This window comes from Pseudophryne corroboree, chromosome 2 (genome assembly GCF_028390025.1).
Source record: "Pseudophryne corroboree isolate aPseCor3 chromosome 2, aPseCor3.hap2, whole genome shotgun sequence".
Lineage (NCBI taxonomy): Eukaryota > Metazoa > Chordata > Amphibia > Anura > Myobatrachidae > Pseudophryne > Pseudophryne corroboree.
In genome coordinates this window covers 663528542-663550132 of record NC_086445.1, presented here as the reverse complement: position 1 = coordinate 663550132, position 21591 = coordinate 663528542, and positions in this window count along the sequence as shown.

Here is a 21591-nt window from a genome sequence, read left to right as displayed (position 1 = left end):
ATTCTGTCTTGAAGATTCAAAGTACTGGACACAGCTGGCTGGAGAGCAAGAAATCACACTAGACACAGTTGTCAGTATAACAGACACAGTTTTCACTATCCTCCTTGTGACAGGGTGATCTTTTAATTATACCAAAAGAGAAGTGCGCTCATCACATGCCCTCCAATCACAGTGAAGTATAAAATTAGGTAATGATACAAAGTACAAGTTTCAGTGACATAGAAGGTAATATACATAACAGTCCCAAACTATTCCTGGTGTCTGTCTTGTCAAAGAATGAGGCAATTGCTGAGGATATACTATTTCTGTCTTTCTCTGTCTTCTGGCTTCGCATTCTTTCTTGTAAAGTATTTAAGGAAAACACATGTGGTCTTCTGACACACATACAAGCAACGATGACCTTACAATATATGTAAAGGTTCATATCCAGTATACAGAATTTAGAATATATGGAGGTTGTTTTCCAGCCATTCTGGATATTTAATACATTGTATTTTAAGTAGCATTTTTAGTTAATCAGTTTGTTGAGCCTTGCTTTATATTATCTAGACTAATTTTAGTAGTTGACTTCCTCATCAGCACCTCGAAATTTACTGAAGAATCCCACATTTTCTGGAACACTGGCCTTCGATGCCCCTTCTCCATCCCCAAACAGCCGCAGTATGTCAATTATGTTGTGGCTTAGAAGGCACTGCGACCATTGTTACAGACAGGGATCTGCACATGTGTAGTACAGAACCTGCAGATGTGAAATTCTGAAAATATTGGAGATGTATGAAAACTATTGCATTTGTTTATATCTCTGAATCACAGTCAGGATCAGGAGCTCAACTTTGATGAACATAGGGGGTAATTCAGAGTTGATCGTAGATGTGCTAAATTTAGCACAACTACGATCAGTTACTCTGACATGCGGGGGATCCCCAGCACAGTGCTAGTCTTCCCCACATGTCAGTCCCTGCTACACCCCACCCCGCACAGGTACAAAAGCATCACACAGCAGCAATGCTTTTGTACCTGGCGAGTAGCTCCCTACCTGCACAGCTGCTGCGCTCTTGCAGTGAGCTACCCGCTGCATTCCAGTCACGCAGCTGCCGTGGTCCGCATGCATGTGAAGTCACGCAGCCTCCGCGGTCCACCCCCCAACAGTCCGGACATGCCTCCGTTGTCCAGACTGCTCCACACCAATAGCAGTCTAGCCCCTTTTCCGCCCCATGTCTGCCTCTGCCTGTCAATCAGGCAGAGGCAATTGCAGCAGTGAGATGCTGATAGCATCTCACTGGCTACAGATGCGCAGTGCGCCCACATGCACACTGCGCATAGTAATTCAGACTGTGTTCACAGTCTGAATTACCCCCATAGTTGCTTGCAAGACTGAATGAAACTTTTCATCAGTCCTTAAGTTATCAATGTACCCATGCTAATTGCAAATATCTGTTACCTAAAATGGGCGCTAAGCAAACATTCACATTATAATGAACTGCAAAAATTGATGTACCTAAACTGCACCACTTCTACGGGGTCAGGATGCCAGTGGTCACATGAGCGATGCCAGCATCCTAACACTGAAGGTCCCAACTGTGGATTTGGTAAGTATGTTTTCCCTACCCTAACTCTAACCCACCGGGGGTGGCAGCTATGGCTAACCTTCCAGTGGTTGTTGGCTATGGTTAACCCTCAAGGGGTGGTGGCTATGGCAAACCACCCCATAGCCATACCTCGACACACACCATTGGGATGTCGGCTATCGATGTTCTGACGCTGGTCTCCTAGATGGTGTCAGGATTCTGGCATTGGCGACATGACCGCCGGCATCTTGAGCGCTTGGATGCTGAATGCATTCCCTGCTATGCCCTACTGAAAATAGCACAAATTGAATGCAAAAACATACAAATAACACCGAACATATCTAATCATACAATATATAAGCCACCATTGGCAAGCCCCCAATTGTATTACACAATCAGTGTCACAAAGAAACAATATTCAAAGTGCTATTTTTTTTTTTTAGATTATCACTTTAGCTACAGTAAACACTAAAAACAAATATGTCATCACAAAACTACTAGAGATGAGCAGGTTCGGTTCTAAGAGAACCGAACCCTACCAGACTTTGCCTTCCAAGTCCGTATCCGAGCCCGGCTCTGGTTTTCCCGTCTGACTCGGAAACCCGAACGCGGCAGAACGTAATCCTTCCGCTTTCGGATTCTCGCGGGATTTGGATTCCATATAAGGAGCCGCGCGTCGCGGCCATTTTCACTCCAGTTTTGGAGAGTGTATAGAGAAGATGTGTACTCAGTAGTGATGTGCACCGGAAATTTTTCGGGTTTTGTGTTTTGGTTTTGGATTCGGTTCCGCGGCCGTGTTTTGGATTCGGACGCGTTTTGGCAAATCCTCCATGAAATTTTTTTGTCGGATTCGGGTGTGTTTTGAATTCGGGTGTTTTTTTACAAAAAAACCTCAAAAACTTAAATCATAGACTTTGTGGGTCATTTTGATCCCATAGTATTATTAACCTCAATAACCATAATTTACACTCATTTCCAGTCTATTCTGAACACCTCACACCTCGCAATATTATTTTTAGTCCTAAAATTTGCACCGAGGTCGCTGGATGACTAAGCTAAGCGACCCAAGTGGCCGACACAAACACCTGGCCCATCTAGGAGTGGCACTGCAGTGTCAGACAGGATGGCACTTCAAAAAAATAGTCCCCAAACAGCACATGATGCAAAGAAAAAAAGAGGCGCAATGAGGTAGCTGTGTGACTAAGCTAAGCGACCCAAGTGGCCGACACAAACACCTGGCCCATCTAGGAGTGGCACTGCAGTGTCAGACAGGATGGCACTTAAAAAAAAATAGTCCCCAAACAGCACATGATGCAAAGAAAAAAAGAGGCGCAATGAGGTAGCTGTGTGACTAAGCTAAGTGGCCTTCTGTACCGTACTGCTATATATTAGAGATGAGCGCCGGAAATTTTTCGGGTTTTGTGTTTTGGTTTTGGGTTCGGTTCCGCGGCCGTGTTTTGGGTTCGACCGCGTTTTGGCAAAACCTCACCGAATTTTTTTTGTCGGATTCGGGTGTGTTTTGGATTCGGGTGTTTTTTTCAAAAAACCCTAAAAAACAGCTTAAATCATAGAATTTGGGGGTAATTTTGATCCCAAAGTATTATTAACCTCAAAAAACATAATTTACACTCATTTTCAGCCTATTCTGAACACATCACACCTCACAATATTATTTTTAGTCCTAAAATTTGCACCGAGGTCGCTGTGTGAGTAAGATAAGCGACCCTAGTGGCCGACACAAACACCGGGCCCATCTAGGAGTGGCACTGCAGTGTCACGCAGGATGTCCCTTCCAAAAAACCCTCCCCAAACAGCACATGACGCAAAGAAAAAAAGAGGCGCAATGAGGTAGCTGTGTGAGTAAGATTAGCGACCCTAGTGGCCGACACAAACACCGGGCCCATCTAGGAGTGGCACTGCAGTGTCACGCAGGATGTCCCTTCCAAAAAACCCTCCCCAAACAGCACATGACGCAAAGAAAAAAAGAGGCGCAATGAGGTAGCTGACTGTGTGAGAAAGATAAGCGACCCTAGTGGCCGACACAAACACCGGGCCCATCTAGGAGTGGCACTGCAGTGTCACGCAGGATGGCCCTTCCAAAAAACCCTCCCCAAACAGCACATGACGCAAAGAAAAAAAGAGGCGCAATGAGGTAGCTGACTGTGTGAGTAAGATTAGCGACCCTAGTGGCCGACACAAACACCGGGCACATCTAGGAGTGGCACTGCAGTGTCACGCAGGATGTCCCTTCCAAAAAACCCTCCCCAAACAGCACATGACGCAAAGAAAAAAAGAGGCGCAATGAGGTAGCTGTGTGAGTAAGATTAGCGACCCTAGTGGCCGACACAAACACCGGGCCCATCTAGGAGTGGCACTGCAGTGTCACGCAGGATGTCCCTTCCAAAAAACCCTCCCCAATCAGCACATGATGCAAAGAAAAAGAAAAGAAAAAAGAGGTGCAAGATGGAATTATCCTTGGGCCCTCCCACCCACCCTTATGTTGTATAAACAAAACAGGACATGCACACTTTAACCAACCCATCATTTCAGTGACAGGGTCTGCCACACGACTGTGACTGATATGACGGGTTGGTTTGGACCCCCCCCAAAAAAGAAGCAATTAATCTCTCCTTGCACAAACTGGCTCTACAGAGGCAAGATGTCCACCTCATCTTCACCCTCCGATATATCACCGTGTACATCCCCCTCCTCACAGATTATCAATTCGTCCCCACTGGAATCCACCATCTCAGCTCCCTGTGTACTTTGTGGAGGCAATTGCTGCTGGTCAATGTCTCCGCGGAGGAATTGATTATAATTCATTTTAATGAACATCATCTTCTCCACATTTTCTGGATGTAACCTCGTACGCCGATTGCTGACAAGGTGAGCGGCGGCACTAAACACTCTTTCGGAGTACACACTTGTGGGAGGGCAACTTAGGTAGAATAAAGCCAGTTTGTGCAAGGGCCTCCAAATTGCCTCTTTTTCCTGCCAGTATAAGTACGGACTGTGTGACGTGCCTACTTGGATGCGGTCACTCATATAATCCTCCACCATTCTATCAATGTTGAGAGAATCATATGCAGTGACAGTAGACGACATGTCCGTAATCGTTGTCAGGTCCTTCAGTCCGGACCAGATGTCAGCATCAGCAGTCGCTCCAGACTGCCCTGCATCACCGCCAGCGGGTGGGCTCGGAATTCTGAGCCTTTTCCTCGCACCCCCAGTTGCGGGAGAATGTGAAGGAGGAGATGTTGACAGGTCGCGTTCCGCTTGACTTGACAATTTTGTCACCAGCAGGTCTTTCAACCCCAGCAGACCTGTGTCTGCCGGAAAGAGAGATCCAAGGTAGGCTTTAAATCTAGGATCGAGCACGGTGGCCAAAATGTAGTGCTCTGATTTCAACAGATTGACCACCCGTGAATCCTTGTTAAGCGAATTAAGGGCTGCATCCACAAGTCCCACATGCCTAGCGGAATCGCTCCGTGTTAGCTCCTTCTTCAATGCCTCCAGCTTCTTCTGCAAAAGCCTGATGAGGGGAATGACCTGACTCAGGCTGGCAGTGTCTGAACTGACTTCACGTGTGGCAAGTTCAAAGGGCATCAGAACCTTGCACAACGTTGAAATCATTCTCCACTGCACTTGAGACAGGTGCATTCCACCTACTATATCGTGCTCAATTGTATAGGCTTGAATGGCCTTTTGCTGCTCCTCCAACCTCTGAAGCATATAGAGGGTTGAATTCCACCTCGTTACCACTTCTTGCTTCAGATGATGGCAGGGCAGGTTCAGTAGTTTTTGGTGGTGCTCCAGTTTTCTGTACGTGGTGCCTGTACGCCGAAAGTGTCCCGCAATTCTTCTGGCCACCGACAGCATCTCTTGCACGCCCCTGTCGTTTTTTAAAAAATTCTGCACCACCAAATTCAAGGTATGTGCAAAACATGGGACGTGCTGGAATTGGCCCAGATTTAATGCACACACAATATTGCTGGCGTTGTCCGATGCCACAAATCCACAGGAGAGTCCAATTGGGGTAAGCCATTCCGCGATGATCTTCCTCAGTTGCCGTAAGAGGTTTTCAGCTGTGTGCGTATTCTGGAAAGCGGTGATACAAAGCGTAGCCTGCCTAGGAAAGAGTTGGCGTTTGCGAGATGCTGCTACTGGTGCCGCCGCTGCTGTTCTTGCGGCGGGAGTCCATACATCTACCCAGTGGGCTGTCACAGTCATATAGTCCTGACCCTGCCCTGCTCCACTTGTCCACATGTCCGTGGTTAAGTGGACATTGGGTACAGCTGCATTTTTTAGGACACTGGTGACTCTTTTTCTGAGGTCTGTGTACATTTTCGGTATCGCCTGCCTAGAGAAATGGAACCTAGATGGTATTTGGTACCGGGGACACAGTACCTCCAACAAGTCTCTAGTTGGCTCTGCAGTAATGATGGATACCGGAACCACGTTTCTCACCACCCAGGATGCCAAGGCCTCAGTTATCCGCTTTGCAGTAGGATGACTGCTGTGATATTTCATCTTCCTCGCAAAGGACTGTTGAACAGTCAATTGCTTACTGGAAGTAGTACAAGTGGGCTTACGACTTCCCCTCTGGGATGACCATCGACTCCCAGCGGCAACAACAGCAGCGCCAGCAGCAGTAGGCGTTACACGCAAGGATGCATCGGAGGAATCCCAGGCAGGAGAGGACTCGTCAGACTTGCCAGTGACATGGCCTGCAGGACTATTGGCATTCCTGGGGAAGGAGGAAATTGACACTGAGGGAGTTGGTGGGGTGGTTTGCGTGAGCTTGGTTACAAGAGGAAGGGATTTACTGGTCAGTGGACTGCTTCCGCTGTCACCCAAAGTTTTTGAACTTGTCACTGACTTATTATGAATGCGCTGCAGGTGACGTATAAGGGAGGATGTTCCGAGGTGGTTAACGTCCTTACCCCTACTTATTACAGCTTGACAAAGGGAACACACGGCTTGACACCTGTTGTCCGCATTTCTGGTGAAATACCTCCACACCGAAGAGCTGATTTTTTTGGTATTTTCACCTGGCATGTCAACGGCCATATTCCTCCCACGGACAACAGGTGTCTCCCCGGGTGCCTGACTTAAACAAACCACCTCACCATCAGAATCCTCCTGGTCAATTTCCTCCCCAGCGCCAGCAACACCCATATCCTCCTCATCCTGGTGTACTTCAACACTGACATCTTCAATCTGACTATCAGGAACTGGACTGCGGGTGCTCCTTCCAGCACTTGCAGGGGGCGTGCAAATGGTGGAAGGCGCATGCTCTTCACGTCCAGTGTTGGGAAGGTCAGGCATCGCAAACGACACAATTGGACTCTCCTTGTGGATTTGGGATTTCAAAGAACGCACAGTTCTTTGCGGTGCTTTTGCCAGCTTGAGTCTTTTCAGTTTTCTAGCGAGAGGCTGAGTGCTTCCATCCTCATGTGAAGCTGAACCACTAGCCATGAACATAGGCCAGGGCCTCAGCCGTTCCTTGCCACTCCGTGTGGTAAATGGCATATTGGCAAGTTTACGCTTCTCCTCCGACAATTTTATTTTAGGTTTTGGAGTCCTTTTTTTTCTGATATTTGGTGTTTTGGATTTGACATGCTCTGTACTATGACATTGGGCATCGGCCTTGGCAGACGACGTTGCTGGCATTTCATCGTCTCGGCCATGACTAGTGGCAGCAGCTTCAGCACGAGGTGGAAGTGGATCTTGATCTTTCCCTAATTTTGGAACCTCAACTTTTTTGTTCTCCATATTTTATAGGCAGAACTAAAAGGCACCTCAGGTAAACAATGGAGATGGATGGATTGGATACTAGTATACAATTATGGACGGACTGCCACGGTTAGGTGGTATAAAAAAACCACGGTTAGGTGGTATATATTATAATAATAATACAATTATGGATGGACGGACTGCCTGCCGACTGCCGACACAGAGGTAGCCACAGCCGTGAACTACCGCACTGTACACTGGTTGATAAAGAGATAGTAGTATACTCGTAACAACTAGTATGACACTATGACGACGGTATAAAGAATGGAAAAAAAACCACGGTTAGGTGGTATATATTATAATAATAATACAATTATGGATGGACGGACTGCCTGCCGACTGCCGACACAGAGGTAGCCACAGCCGTGAACTACCGCACTGTACACTGGTTGATAAAGAGATAGTAGTATACTCGTAACAACTAGTATGACACTATGACGACGGTATAAAGAATGGAAAAAAAACCACGGTTAGGTGGTATATATTATAATAATAATACAATTATGGATGGACGGACTGCCTGCCGACTGCCGACACAGAGGTAGCCACAGCCGTGAACTACCGCACTGTACACTGGTTGATAAAGAGATAGTAGTATACTCGTAACAACTAGTATGACACTATGACGACGGTATAAAGAATGAAAAAAAAACCACGGTTAGGTGGTATATATTATAATAATAATACAATTATGGATGGACGGACTGCCTGCCGACTGCCGACACAGAGGTAGCCACAGCCGTGAACTACCGCACTGTACACTGGTTGATAAAGAGATAGTAGTATACTCGTAACAACTAGTATGACACTATGACGGTATAAAGAATGAAAAAAAAACCACGGTTAGGTGGTATATATTATAATAATAATACAATTATGGATGGACGGACTGCCTGCCGACTGCCGACACAGAGGTAGCCACAGCCGTGAACTACCGCACTGTACACTGGTTGATAAAGAGATAGTAGTATACTCGTAACAACTAGTATGACACTATGACGGTATAAAGAATGAAAAAAAAACCACGGTTAGGTGGTATATATTATAATAATAATACAATTATGGATGGACGGACTGCCTGCCGACTGCCGACACAGAGGTAGCCACAGCCGTGAACTACCGCACTGTACACTGGTTGATAAAGAGATAGTAGTATACTCGTAACAACTAGTATGACACTATGACGACGGTATAAAGAAAGAAAAAAAAATACCACGGTTAGGTGGTATATATTGTAATACAATTATGGATGGACGGACTGCCTGCCGAGTTCCGACTGCCGACACAGAGGTAGCCACAGCCGTGAACTACCGCACTGTACTGTGTCTGCTGCTAATATAGACTGGTTGATAAAGAGATAGTATACAATACATACAACAATATACTACTATACTGGTGGTCAGGCACTGGTCACCACTAGTCACACTGGCAGTGGCACTCCTGCAGCAAAAGTGTGCACTGTTTAATTTTAAATTAATATAATATTATGTACTCCTGGGGGCTCCTGCTATAACAACCTGCAGTGCTCCCCAGTCTCCCCCACAATTATTATAAGCTTTGCCTTTTATACATTGATGTGCAGCACACTGGGCTGAGCTGAGTGCACACAGACTGAGTCACACTGTGTGACTGGCTGCTGCTGTGTATCGTTTTTTTTCAGGCAGAGAACGGATATAGCAGAGAACGGATATATTAAAATAAATAAAAGTTAACTAACAACAACTGCACTGGTCACTGTGGTAAACTCTGTCTGACTCTGCACAATCTCTCTCTCTCTTCTAATCTAATTTCTAATGGAGAGGACGCCAGCCACGTCCTCTCCCTATCAATCTCAATGCACGTGTGAAAATGGCGGCGACGCGCGGCTCCTTATATAGAATCCGAGTCTCGCGAGAATCCGACAGCGTCATGATGACGTTCGGGCGCGCTCGGGTTAACCGAGCAAGGCGGGAGGATCCGAGTCTGCTCGGACCCGTGAAAAAAACATGAAGTTCGTGCGGGTTCGGTTTCAGAGAAACCGAACCCGCTCATCTCTACTATATATTATGTACTAGTGGTCAGCAAACTGTGCAAAACTGAAATGCACCACAGGTATGGATGGATAGTATACTTGACGACACAGAGGTAGGTAGAGCAGTGTCCTTCTGTACCGTACTCCTATATATTATATACTGGTGGTCAGCAAAATTATGCACTGTACTCCTACTATATACTACAATGCAGCACAGATATGGAGCGTTTTTAAGGCAGACAACGTATACTGGTGGTCACTGGTCAGCAAAACTCTGCACTGTACTCCTCCTATATAATACTGCTGGTCCCCAGTCCCCACAATAAAGCAGTGTGAGCACAGATAAATGCAGCACACTGAGCACTGATATGGAGCTTTTTTCAGGCAGACAACGTATACTGGTGGTCACTGGTCAGCAAAACTCTGCACTGTACTCCTCCTATATATTACTGCTGGTCCCCAGTCCCCACAATAAAGCAGTGTGAGCACAGATTTATGCAGCACACTGAGCACAGATATGGGGCGTTTTTCAGGCAGACAACGTATACTGGTGGTCACTGGTCAGCAAAACTCTGCACTGTACTCCTCCTATATAATACTGCTGGTCCCCAGTCCCCACAATAAAGCAGTGTGAGCACAGATAAATGCAGCACACTGAGCACAGATATGGAGCGTTTTTCAGGCAGACAACGTATAATACTGGTGGTCACTGGTCAGCAAAACTCTGCACTGTACTCCTCCTATAATACTGCTGGTCCCCAGAATAAAGATATGCAGCCCCCTGAAACAAAGTGAGAGGACGCCAGCCACGTCCTCTCACTATCATTTCCAATGCACGAGTGAAAAATGGCGACGACGCGCTGCTCCTTATATAGAATCCGAATCTCGCGAGAATCCGACAGCGGGATGACGACGTTCGGGCGCACTTGGGTTAACCGAGCCTATACGGGAGAATCCGAGTATGCCTCGGACCCATGTAAAATGGGTGAAGTTCGGGGGGGTTCGGTTTCCGAGGAACCGAACCCGCTCATCTCTTTTACTCCGTGTTCAGTGTCTGTGTGTTGGGGTGGGAAAGTGGGGTGGCAAGTGTTGTCCAGTCCAGTGTAGTCACTCAGTGTATTGTACTGCATCAGTCCAGGCAGTCACAGTGTTGGTGTTCTCTGTTGCCATATATCCAGTGTAGCTGTATAAGTGGTGCTGTGTTGTGCAGACCAGTCCAGTGTAGTCAGTGTATTGTGCTGCATCAGTCCAGCCATTCACAGTGTTGGTGTTCTCTGCTGCCATATATCCAGTGTAGCTGTATAAATGGTGCTGTTTTGTGCAGACCAGTCCAGTGTAGTCAGTGTATTGAGCTGCATCAGTCCAGCCATTCACAGTGTTGGTGTTCTTTGCTGCCATATATCCAGTGTAGCTGTATAAATGGTGCTGTTTTGTGCAGACCAGTCCAGTGTAGTCAGTGTATTGAGCTGCATCAGTCCAGCCATTCACAGTGTTGGTGTTCTCTGCTGCCATATATCCAGTATTGCTGTATAAAGTGGTGCTGTGTTGTGCAGACCAGTGGTAGTGTCCTTTGTCATCAGTAATTCCAGTGATGATATACGCTGCTGCTATATGTCCACTGCTGCAGTATAATAATTATAACAACAACAATGTGTTGTGCTGCATCAGACCAGTGGTAGTGCCCTGTCTCATCAGTAATTCCAGTAACGATATACGCTACTGCTATATGTCCACTGCTGCAGTACAATAATTATAACAACAACCTGCTGTGCTGCATCAGACCAGTGGTAGTGTCCTGTGTTATCAGTAATTCCAGTGACGATATACGCTGCTGCTATATGTCCACTGCTGCAGTATAATAATTATAACAACAACAACAACAACGTGTTATGCTGCATCAGACCAGTGGTAGTGTCCTGTGTCATCAGTAATTCCAGTGACGATATACGCTGCTGCTATATGTCCACTGCTGCAGTATAATAATTATAACAACAACAACAACAACAACGTGTTGGGCTGCATCAGACCAGTGGTAGTGTCCTGTGTCATCAGTAATTCCAGTGACGATATACGCTGCTGCTATATGTCCACTGCTGCAGTATAATAATTATAACGGGTGGTCTTCAGTATGCCGGCTGTCGGGATCCCAGCGCACAGTATACAGGCGCCGGAATCCTGACAGCCGGCATACCGACACTTATTCTCCTTCGTGGGGGTCCACGACCCCCCTGGAGGGAGAATAAAATAGCGTGGCGCGCATAGCGCGCCACCGTACCTGCAGTGTGGTGAGAGCAGCGAGCCCGCAAGGGGCTCATTTGCACTCGCCACACTGTCGGTAAGCTGGCGGTCGGGCTCCCGGCGCCGGTATGCTAGTCGCTGGGAGCCCGACCGCCGGCATACCATACCTCACCCAATTATAACAACAACAACAACAACAACAACGTGTTGTGCTGCATCAGACCAGTGTTAGTGTCCTGTGTCATCAGTAATTCCAGTCATTCCTGTGATGCATATTGTCTCATATAACTCCCAAAAAATAATGGAGAACGAAAATTTTGAGGAGAAAATAGGGAAAGATCAAGAAGATCCACTTCCTCCTAGTGCTGAAGCTGCTGCCACTAGCCATAACATAGACGATGAAATGCCATCAACGTCGTCTGCCAAGGCCGATGCCCAATGTGATAGTAGAGGGCGTGTAAAATCCAAAAAGTCAAAGTTCAGTAAAAAGAACCAAAAAAAGAAATTTCAATCATCTGAGGAGAAACGTCAACTTGCCAATATGCCATTTACGACACCGAGTGGCAAGGAACGGCTGAGGCCCTGGCCTATGTTCATGGCTAGTGGTTCAGCTTCACATGACGATGGAAGCCCTCATCCTCCCACTAGAAAAATGAAAAGAGTTAAGCTGGAAAGAGCACAGAAAAGAACTGTGTGCTCTAAGATGGTATCACAAATCCCCAAGGAGAGTCCAAGTGTGTTGGTGGTTGCGATGCCTGACCTTCCCAACACTGGATGGGAAGAGGTGGCTCCTTCCACCATTTGCACACCCCCTGCAATTGCTGGAAGGAGCACCCACAGTCCAGTTCCTGATATTGAAACTGAAGATTTCACTGTTGAAGTACACCAGGATGAGGATGTGGGTGTTGCTGGTGCTGAGGAGGAAGTTGACGTTGAGGATTCTGATGGCGATGTGGTTTGTTCAAGTCAGGCACCGGGGGAGACACCTGTTGTCCTTGGGATGAAGAAGCCCATTGTGCTGCCTGGGCAAACTACCAAAAAAGCCACCTCTTCGGTGTGGAATTATTTCTCCACAAATCCGGACAACAGGTGTCAAGCCATCTGTTGCCTCTGTCAATCTGTAATAAGTAGGGGTAAGGATGTTAACCACCTAGGAACATCCTAACTTATACGTCACCAGCTGCGCATTCATCAGAAGTCAGTGTCAAGTTGTGAAACTTTGGGTAAGAGCGTAAGCAGTCCACTGACACCTAAATCCCTTCTTCCTCCTGTACCCAAGCTCATGCAAGCCACACCACCAACTCCCTCAACGTCAACTTCCTCCTCAGTCAGGAACGTCCGTAGTCCTGCAGGCCATGTCACTGTCAAGACTGAGGATTCCCCTCCTAACCGGGATTCCTCCGTAGGATCGTTGAGTGTTTCACCTGCTGTTGCTGCTGCTACTGTTGTTGCTTCTGGGAGTCGATCGTCATCCCAGAGTGGAAGTTAGAAGACCACTTGTACTACTTCCAGTAAGCAATTGACTGTCCAACAGTCCTTTGTGAGCAAGATGGTGTTAGAGGTGCATCTGGTATCCACCATTAGTTCAGTGTCACTTAAAGATTTGATGGAGATAGTGTGTCCCCGGTATCAAATCCCATCTAGGTTACACTTCTCTAGGCAGGCGATACCGAGAATGTACACAGATGTCAGAAAAAGAGTCAGCAGTGTCCTACAAAATGTGGTTGTACCCAGTGTCCACTTAACCACGGACATGTGGACAAGTGGAACAGGGCGGACTAAGGACTATATGACTGTAACAGCCCACTGGGTAGATGTATGGCCTCCAGCAGCGGCACCAGTAGCAGCATCTTGCAAACGCCAACTCGTTCCTAGGCAGGCTACGCTATGTATCATTGCTTTCCATAAGAGGCACACAGCTGACAACCTCTTATGGAAACTGAGGAACATCATCGCAGATTGGCTTACCCCAATTGGACTCTCCTGGGGATTTGTGATTTCAGACAACGCTACCAATATTGTGCATGCATTACATCTGGGCAAATTCTAGCATGTTCCATGTTTTGCATATACAATTAATTTGGTGGTGCAGAATTTTTTTAAAAATGACAGGGGTGTGCAGGAAATGCTGTCGGTAGCCCTAAGAATTGCGGGCCACTTTTGGCATTCTGCCACTGCGTGCTGAAGACTGGAGCACCAGCAAGCACTCCTGAACCTGCCCCGCCATCAACTGAAGCAAGAGGTGGTAACGAGGTGGAATTCAACTAGAGATGAGCGGGTTCGGTTTCTCTGAATCCGAACCCGCCAGAACTTCATGTTTTTTTTCACGGGTCCGAGCGACTCGGATCTTCCCGCCTTGCTCGGTTAACCCGAGCGCGCCCGAACGTCATCATGACGCTGTCGGATTCTCGCGAGGCTCGGATTCTATCGCGAGACTCGGATTCTATATAAGGAGCCGCGCGTCGCCGCCATTTTCACACGTGCATTGAGATTGATAGGGAGAGGACGTGGCTGGCGTCCTCTCCGTTTAGAATTAGAATAGATTAGAGAGACACTTGATTTACTAATTTTGGGGAGCATTAGGAGTACTCAGTAGTGTACAGTGCAGAGTTTTGCTGATAGTGACCAGTGACCACCACTTTTATTTATAATCCGTTCTCTGCCTGAAAAAAGCGATACACAGCACACAGTGACTCAGTCACATACCATATCTGTGTGCACTGCTCAGGCTCAGGCCAGTGTGCTGCATCATCTATTATCTATATATAATATTATATATATCTGTCTGACTGCTCAGCTCACACAGCTTATAATTGTGGGGGAGACTGGGGAGCACTACTGCAGTGCCAGTTATAGGTTATAGCAGGAGCCAGGAGTACATAATATAATCCGTTCTCTGCCTGAAAAAAGCGATACACAGCACACAGTGACTCAGTCACATACCATATCTGTGTGCACTGCTCAGGCTCAGGCCAGTGTGCTGCATCATCTATTATCAATATCTATATATAATATTATATATATCTGTCTGACTGCTCAGCTCACACAGCTTATAATTGTGGGGGAGACTGGGGAGCACTACTGCAGTGCCAGTTATAGGTTATAGCAGGAGCCAGGAGTACATAATATATTATATAGTGAGTGACCACCAGACACACAGTGCAGTTTATTTAATATATCCGTTCTCTGCCTGAAAAAAGCGATACACACAGTGACTCAGTCAGTCACATACCATATCTGTGTGCACTGCTCAGGCTCAGGCCAGTGTGCTGCATCATCTATATATATTATATATCTGTCTGACTGCTCAGCTCACACAGCTTATAATTGTGGGGGAGACTGGGGAGCACTACTGCAGTGCCAGTTATAGGTTATAGCAGGAGCCAGGAGTACATAATATTATATTAAAATTAAACAGTGCACACTTTTGCTGCAGGAGTGCCACTGCCAGTGTGACTAGTGACCAGTGACCTGACCACCAGTATATAATATTAGTAGTATACTATCTCTTTATCAACCAGTCTATATTAGCAGCAGACACAGTACAGTGCGGTAGTTCACGGCTGTGGCTACCTCTGTGTCGGCACTCGGCAGCCCGTCCATAATTGTATATACCAGTGACCTAACCGTGGTTTTTTTTTCTTTCTTTATACATACATACTAGTTACGAGTATACTATCTCTTTATCAACCAGTCTATATATTAGCAGCAGACACAGTACAGTGCGGTAGTTCACGGCTGTGGCTACCTCTGTGTCGGCACTCGGCAGCCCGTCCATAATTGTATATACCACCTAACCGTGGTTTTTTTTTCTTTCTTTATACATACATACTAGTTACGAGTATACTATCTCTTTATCAACCAGTCTATATATTAGCAGCAGACACAGTACAGTGCGGTAGTTCACGGCTGTGGCTACCTCTGTGTCGGCACTCGGCAGCCCGTCCATAATTGTATATACCACCTAACCGTGGTTTTTTTTTCTTTCTTTATACATACATACTAGTTACGAGTATACTATCTCTTTATCAACCAGTCTATATATTAGCAGCAGACACAGTACAGTGCGGTAGTTCACGGCTGTGGCTACCTCTGTGTCGGCACTCGGCAGCCCGTCCATAATTGTATATACCACCTAACCGTGGTTTTTTTTTCTTTCTTTATACATACATACTAGTTACGAGTATACTATCTCTTTATCAACCAGTCTATATATTAGCAGCAGACACAGTACAGTGCGGTAGTTCACGGCTGTGGCTACCTCTGTGTCGGCACTCGGCAGCCCGTCCATAATTGTATATACCACCTAACCGTGGTTTTTTTTTCTTTCTTTATACATACATACTAGTTACGAGTATACTATCTCTTTATCAACCAGTCTATATATTAGCAGCAGACACAGTACAGTAGTTCATGGCTGTGGCTACCTCTGTGTCGGCACTCGGCAGCCCGTCCATAATTGTATATACCACCTAACCGTGGTTTTTTTTTCTTTCTTTATACATACATACTAGTTACGAGTATACTATCTCTTTATCAACCAGTCTATATATTAGCAGCAGACACAGTACAGTGCGGTAGTTCACGGCTGTGGCTACCTCTGTGTCGGCACTCGGCAGCCCGTCCATAATTGTATATACCACCTAACCGTGGTTTTTTTTCTTTCTTTATACATACATACTAGTTACGAGTATACTATCTCTTTATCAACCAGTCTATATATTAGCAGCAGACACAGTACAGTGCGGTAGTTCACGGCTGTGGCTACCTCTGTGTCGGCACTCGGCAGCCCGTCCATAATTGTATATACCACCTAACCGTGGTTTTTTTTCTTTCTTTATACATACATACTAGTTACGAGTATACTATCTCTTTATCAACCAGTCTATATATTAGCAGCAGACACAGTACAGTGCGGTAGTTCACGGCTGTGGCTACCTCTGTGTCGGCACTCGGCAGCCCGTCCATAATTGTATACTAGTATCCAATCCATCCATCTCCATTGTTTACCTGAGGTGCCTTTTAGTTGTGCCTATTAAAATATGGAGAACAAAAATGTTGAGGTTCCAAAATTAGGGAAAGATCAAGATCCACTTCCACCTCGTGCTGAAGCTGCTGCCACTAGTCATGGCCGAGACGATGAAATGCCAGCAACGTCGTCTGCCAAGGCCGATGCCCAATGGCATAGTACAGAGCATGTCAAAACCAAAACACCAAATATCAGTAAAAAAAGGACTCCAAAACCTAAAATAAAATTGTCGGAGGAGAAGCGTAAACTTGCCAATATGCCATTTACCACACGGAGTGGCAAGGAACGGCTGAGGCCCTGGCCTATGTTCATGGCTAGTGGTTCAGCTTCACATGAGGATGGAAGCACTCAGCCTCTCGCTCGAAAACTGAAAAGACTCAAGCTGGCAAAAGCACCGCAAAGAACTGTGCGTTCTTTGAAATCCCAAATCCACAAGGAGAGTCCAATTGTGTCGGTTGCGATGCCTGACCTTCCCAACACTGGACGTGAAGAGCATGCGCCTTCCACCATTTGCACGCCCCCTGCAAGTGCTGGAAGGAGCACCCGCAGTCCAGTTCCTGATAGTCAGATTGAAGATGTCAGTGTTGAAGTACACCAGGATGAGGAGGATATGGGTGTTGCTGGCGCTGGGGAGGAAATTGACCAGGAGGATTCTGATGGTGAGGTGGTTTGTTTAAGTCAGGCACCCGGGGAGACACCTGTTGTCCGTGAGAGGAATATGGCCGTTGACATGCCAGGTGAAAATACCAAAAAAATCAGCTCTTCGGTGTGGAGGTATTTCACCAGAAATGCGGACAACAGGTGTCAAGCCGTGTGTTCCCTTTGTCAAGCTGTAATAAGTAGGGGTAAGGACGTTAACCACCTCGGAACATCCTCCCTTATACGTCACCTGCAGCGCATTCATAATAAGTCAGTGACAAGTTCAAAAACTTTGGGTGACAGCGGAAGCAGTCCACTGACCAGTAAATCCCTTCCTCTTGTAACCAAGCTCACGCAAACCACCCCACCAACTCCCTCAGTGTCAATTTCCTCCTTCCCCAGGAATGCCAATAGTCCTGCAGGCCATGTCACTGGCAATTCTGACGAGTCCTCTCCTGCCTGGGATTCCTCCGATGCATCCTTGCGTGTAACGCCTACTGCTGCTGGCGCTACTGTTGTTGCCGCTGGGAGTCGATGGTCATCCCAGAGGGGAAGTCGTAAGCCCACTTGTACTACTTCCAGTAAGCAATTGACTGTTCAACAGTCCTTTGCGAGGAAGATGAAATATCACAGCAGTCATCCTACTGCAAAGCGGATAACTGAGTCCTTGACAACTATGTTGGTGTTAGACGTGCGTCCGGTATCCGCCGTTAGTTCACAGGGAACTAGACAATTTATTGAGGCAGTGTGCCCCCGTTACCAAATACCATCTAGGTTCCACTTCTCTAGGCAGGCGATACCGAGAATGTACACGGACGTCAGAAAAAGACTCACCAGTGTCCTAAAAAATGCAGTTGTACCCAATGTCCACTTAACCATGGACATGTGGACAAGTGGAGCAGGGCAGGGTCAGGACTATATGACTGTGACAGCCCACTGGGTAGATGTATGGACTTCCGCCGCAAGAACAGCAGCGGCGGCACCAGTAGCAGCATCTCGCAAACGCCAACTCTTTCCTAGGCAGGCTACGCTTTGTATCACCGCTTTCCAGAATACGCACACAGCTGAAAACCTCTTACGGCAACTGAGGAAGATCATCGCGGAATGGCTTACCCCAATTGGACTCTCCTGTGGATTTGTGGCATCGGGCAACGCCAGCAATATTGTGTGCATTAAATATGGGCAAATTCCAGCACGTCCCATGTTTTGCACATACCTTGAATTTGGTGGTGCAGAATTTTTTAAAAAACGACAGGGGCGTGCAAGAGATGCTGTCGGTGGCCAGAAAAATTGCGGGACACTTTCGGCGTACAGGCACCACGTACAGAAGACTGGAGCACCACCAAAAACTACTGAACCTGCCCTGCCATCATCTGAAGCAAAAAGTGGTAACGAGGTGGAATTCAACCCTCTATATGCTTCAGAGGTTGGAGGAGCAGCAAAAGGCCATTCAAGCCTATACAATTGAGCACGATATAGTAGGTGGAATGCACCTGTCTCAAGTGCAGTGGAGAATGATTTCAACGTTGTGCAAGGTTCTGATGCCCTTTGAACTTGCCACACGTGAAGTCAGTTCAGACACTGCCAGCCTGAGTCAGGTCATTCCCCTCATCAGGCTTTTGCAGAAGAAGCTGGAGGCATTGAAGAAGGAGCTAACACGGAGCGATTCCGCTAGGCATGTGGGACTTGTGGATGCAGCCCTTAATTCGCTTAACAAGGATTCACGGGTGGTCAATCTGTTGAAATCAGAGCACTACATTTTGGCCACCGTGCTCGATCCTAGATTTAAAGCCTACCTTGGATCTCTCTTTCCGGCAGACACAGGTCTGCTGGGGTTGAAAGACCTGCTGGTGACAAAATTGTCAAGTCAAGCGGAACGCGACCTGTCAACATCTCCTCCTTCACATTCTCCCGCAACTGGGGGTGCGAGGAAAAGGCTCAGAATTCCGAGCCCACCCGCTGGCGGTGATGCAGGGCAGTCTGGAGCGACTGCTGATGCTGACATCTGGTCCGGACTGAAGGACCTGACAACGATTACGGACATGTCGTCTACTGTCACTGCATATGATTCTCTCAACATTGATAGAATGGTGGAGGATTATATGAGTGACCGCATCCAAGTAGGCACGTCACACAGTCCGTACTTATACTGGCAGGAAAAAGAGGCAATTTGGAGGCCCTTGCACAAACTGGCTTTATTCTACCTAAGTTGCCCTCCCACAAGTGTGTACTCCGAAAGAGTGTTTAGTGCCGCCGCTCACCTTGTCAGCAATCGGCGTACGAGGTTACATCCAGAAAATGTGGAGAAGATGATGTTCATTAAAATGAATTATAATCAATTCCTCCGCGGAGACATTGACCAGCAGCAATTGCCTCCACAAAGTACACAGGGAGCTGAGATGGTGGATTCCAGTGGGGACGAATTGATAATCTGTGAGGAGGGGGATGTACACGGTGATATATCGGATGGTGAAGATGAGGTGGACATCTTGCCTCTGTAGAGCCAGTTTGTGCAAGGAGAGATTAATTGCTTCTTTTTTGGGGGGGGTCCAAACCAACCCGTCATATCAGTCACAGTCGTGTGGCAGACCCTGTCACTGAAATGATGGGTTGGTTAAAGTGTGCATGTCCTGTTTTGTTTATACAACATAAGGGAGGGTGGGAGGGCCCAAGGACAATTCCATCTTGCACCTCTTTTTTCTTTTCTTTTTCTTTGCATCATGTGCTGATTGGGGAGGGTTTTTTGGAAGGGACATCCTGCGTGACACTGCAGTGCCACTCCTAGATGGGCCCGGTGTTTGTGTCGGCCACTAGGGTCGCTAATCTTACTCACACAGTCAGCTACCTCATTGCGCCTCTTTTTTTCTTTGCGTCATGTGCTGTTTGGGGAGGGTTTTTTGGAAGGGACATCCTGCGTGACACTGCAGTGCCACTCCTAGATGGGCCCGGTGTTTGTGTCGGCCACTAGGGTCGCTAATCTTACTCACACAGTCAGCTACCTCATTGCGCCTCTTTTTTTCTTTGCGTCATGTGCTGTTTGGGGAGGGTTTTTTGGAAGGGCCATCCTGCGTGACACTGCAGTGCCACTCCTAGATGGGCCCGGTGTTTGTGTCGGCCACTAGGGTCGCTAATCTTACTCACACAGCTACCTCATTGCGCCTCTTTTTTTCTTTGCGTCATGTGCTGTTTGGGGAGGGTTTTTTGGAAGGGCCATCCTGCGTGACACTGCAGTGCCACTCCTAGATGGGCCCGGTGTTTGTGTCGGCCACTAGGGTCGCTAATCTTACTCACACAGCTACCTCATTGCGCCTCTTTTTTTCTTTGCGTCATGTGCTGTTTGGGGAGGGTTTTTTGGAAGGGACATCCTGCGTGACACTGCAGTGCCACTCCTAGATGGGCCCGGTGTTTGTGTCGGCCACTAGGGTCGCTTATCTTACTCACACAGCGACTTCGGTGCAAATTTTAGGACTAAAAATAATATTGTGAGGTGTGAGGTATTCAGAATAGACTGAAAATGAGTGTAAATTATGGTTTTTGAGGTTAATAATACTTTGGGATCAAAATGACCCCCAAATTCTATGATTTAAGCTGTTTTTTAGTGTTTTTGGAAAAAAACACCCGAATCCAAAACACACCCGAATCCGACAAAAAAAATTCGGTGAGGTTTTGCCAAAACGCGTTCGAACCCAAAACACGGCCGCGGAACCGAACCCAAAACCAAAACACAAAACCCGAAAAATTTCAGGCGCTCATCTCTAAATTCAACCCTCTATATGCTTCAGAGGATGGAGAAGCAGCAAAAGGCCATTCAAGCCTATACATCTACCTACGATATAGGCAAAGGAGGGGTAATGCACCTGACTCAAGCGCAGTGGAGAATAATTTACATCTTGTGCAAGGTTCTCCAACCCTTCGAACTTGCCACACATGAAGTCAGTTCAGACACTGCCAGCTTGAGTCAGGTCATCAGGCTTTTGCAGAAGCAGCTGGATAAATTGAAGGAGGAGCTAAGACAGAGCGATTCCGCAAAGTATGTGGGACTTGTGGATGGAGCCCTTCATTCGCTTTGCCAGGATTCAAGGGTGGTCAATCTGATGAAATCAGAGCACTACATTTTGGCCACCGTGCTCGATCCTAGGTTTAAAGCCTACGTTGTATCTCTCTTTCCAGCAGACACAAGTGTGCAGAGGTGCAAAGATCTACTGGCTAGTAAATTGTCAACTCTCCCACCACTGGGGCTGCAAGGGAAAGGATAACATTTCCTAGCCCACCCACTGGCGGTGATGCAGAGCAGTCAGGAGCGAAAGCTG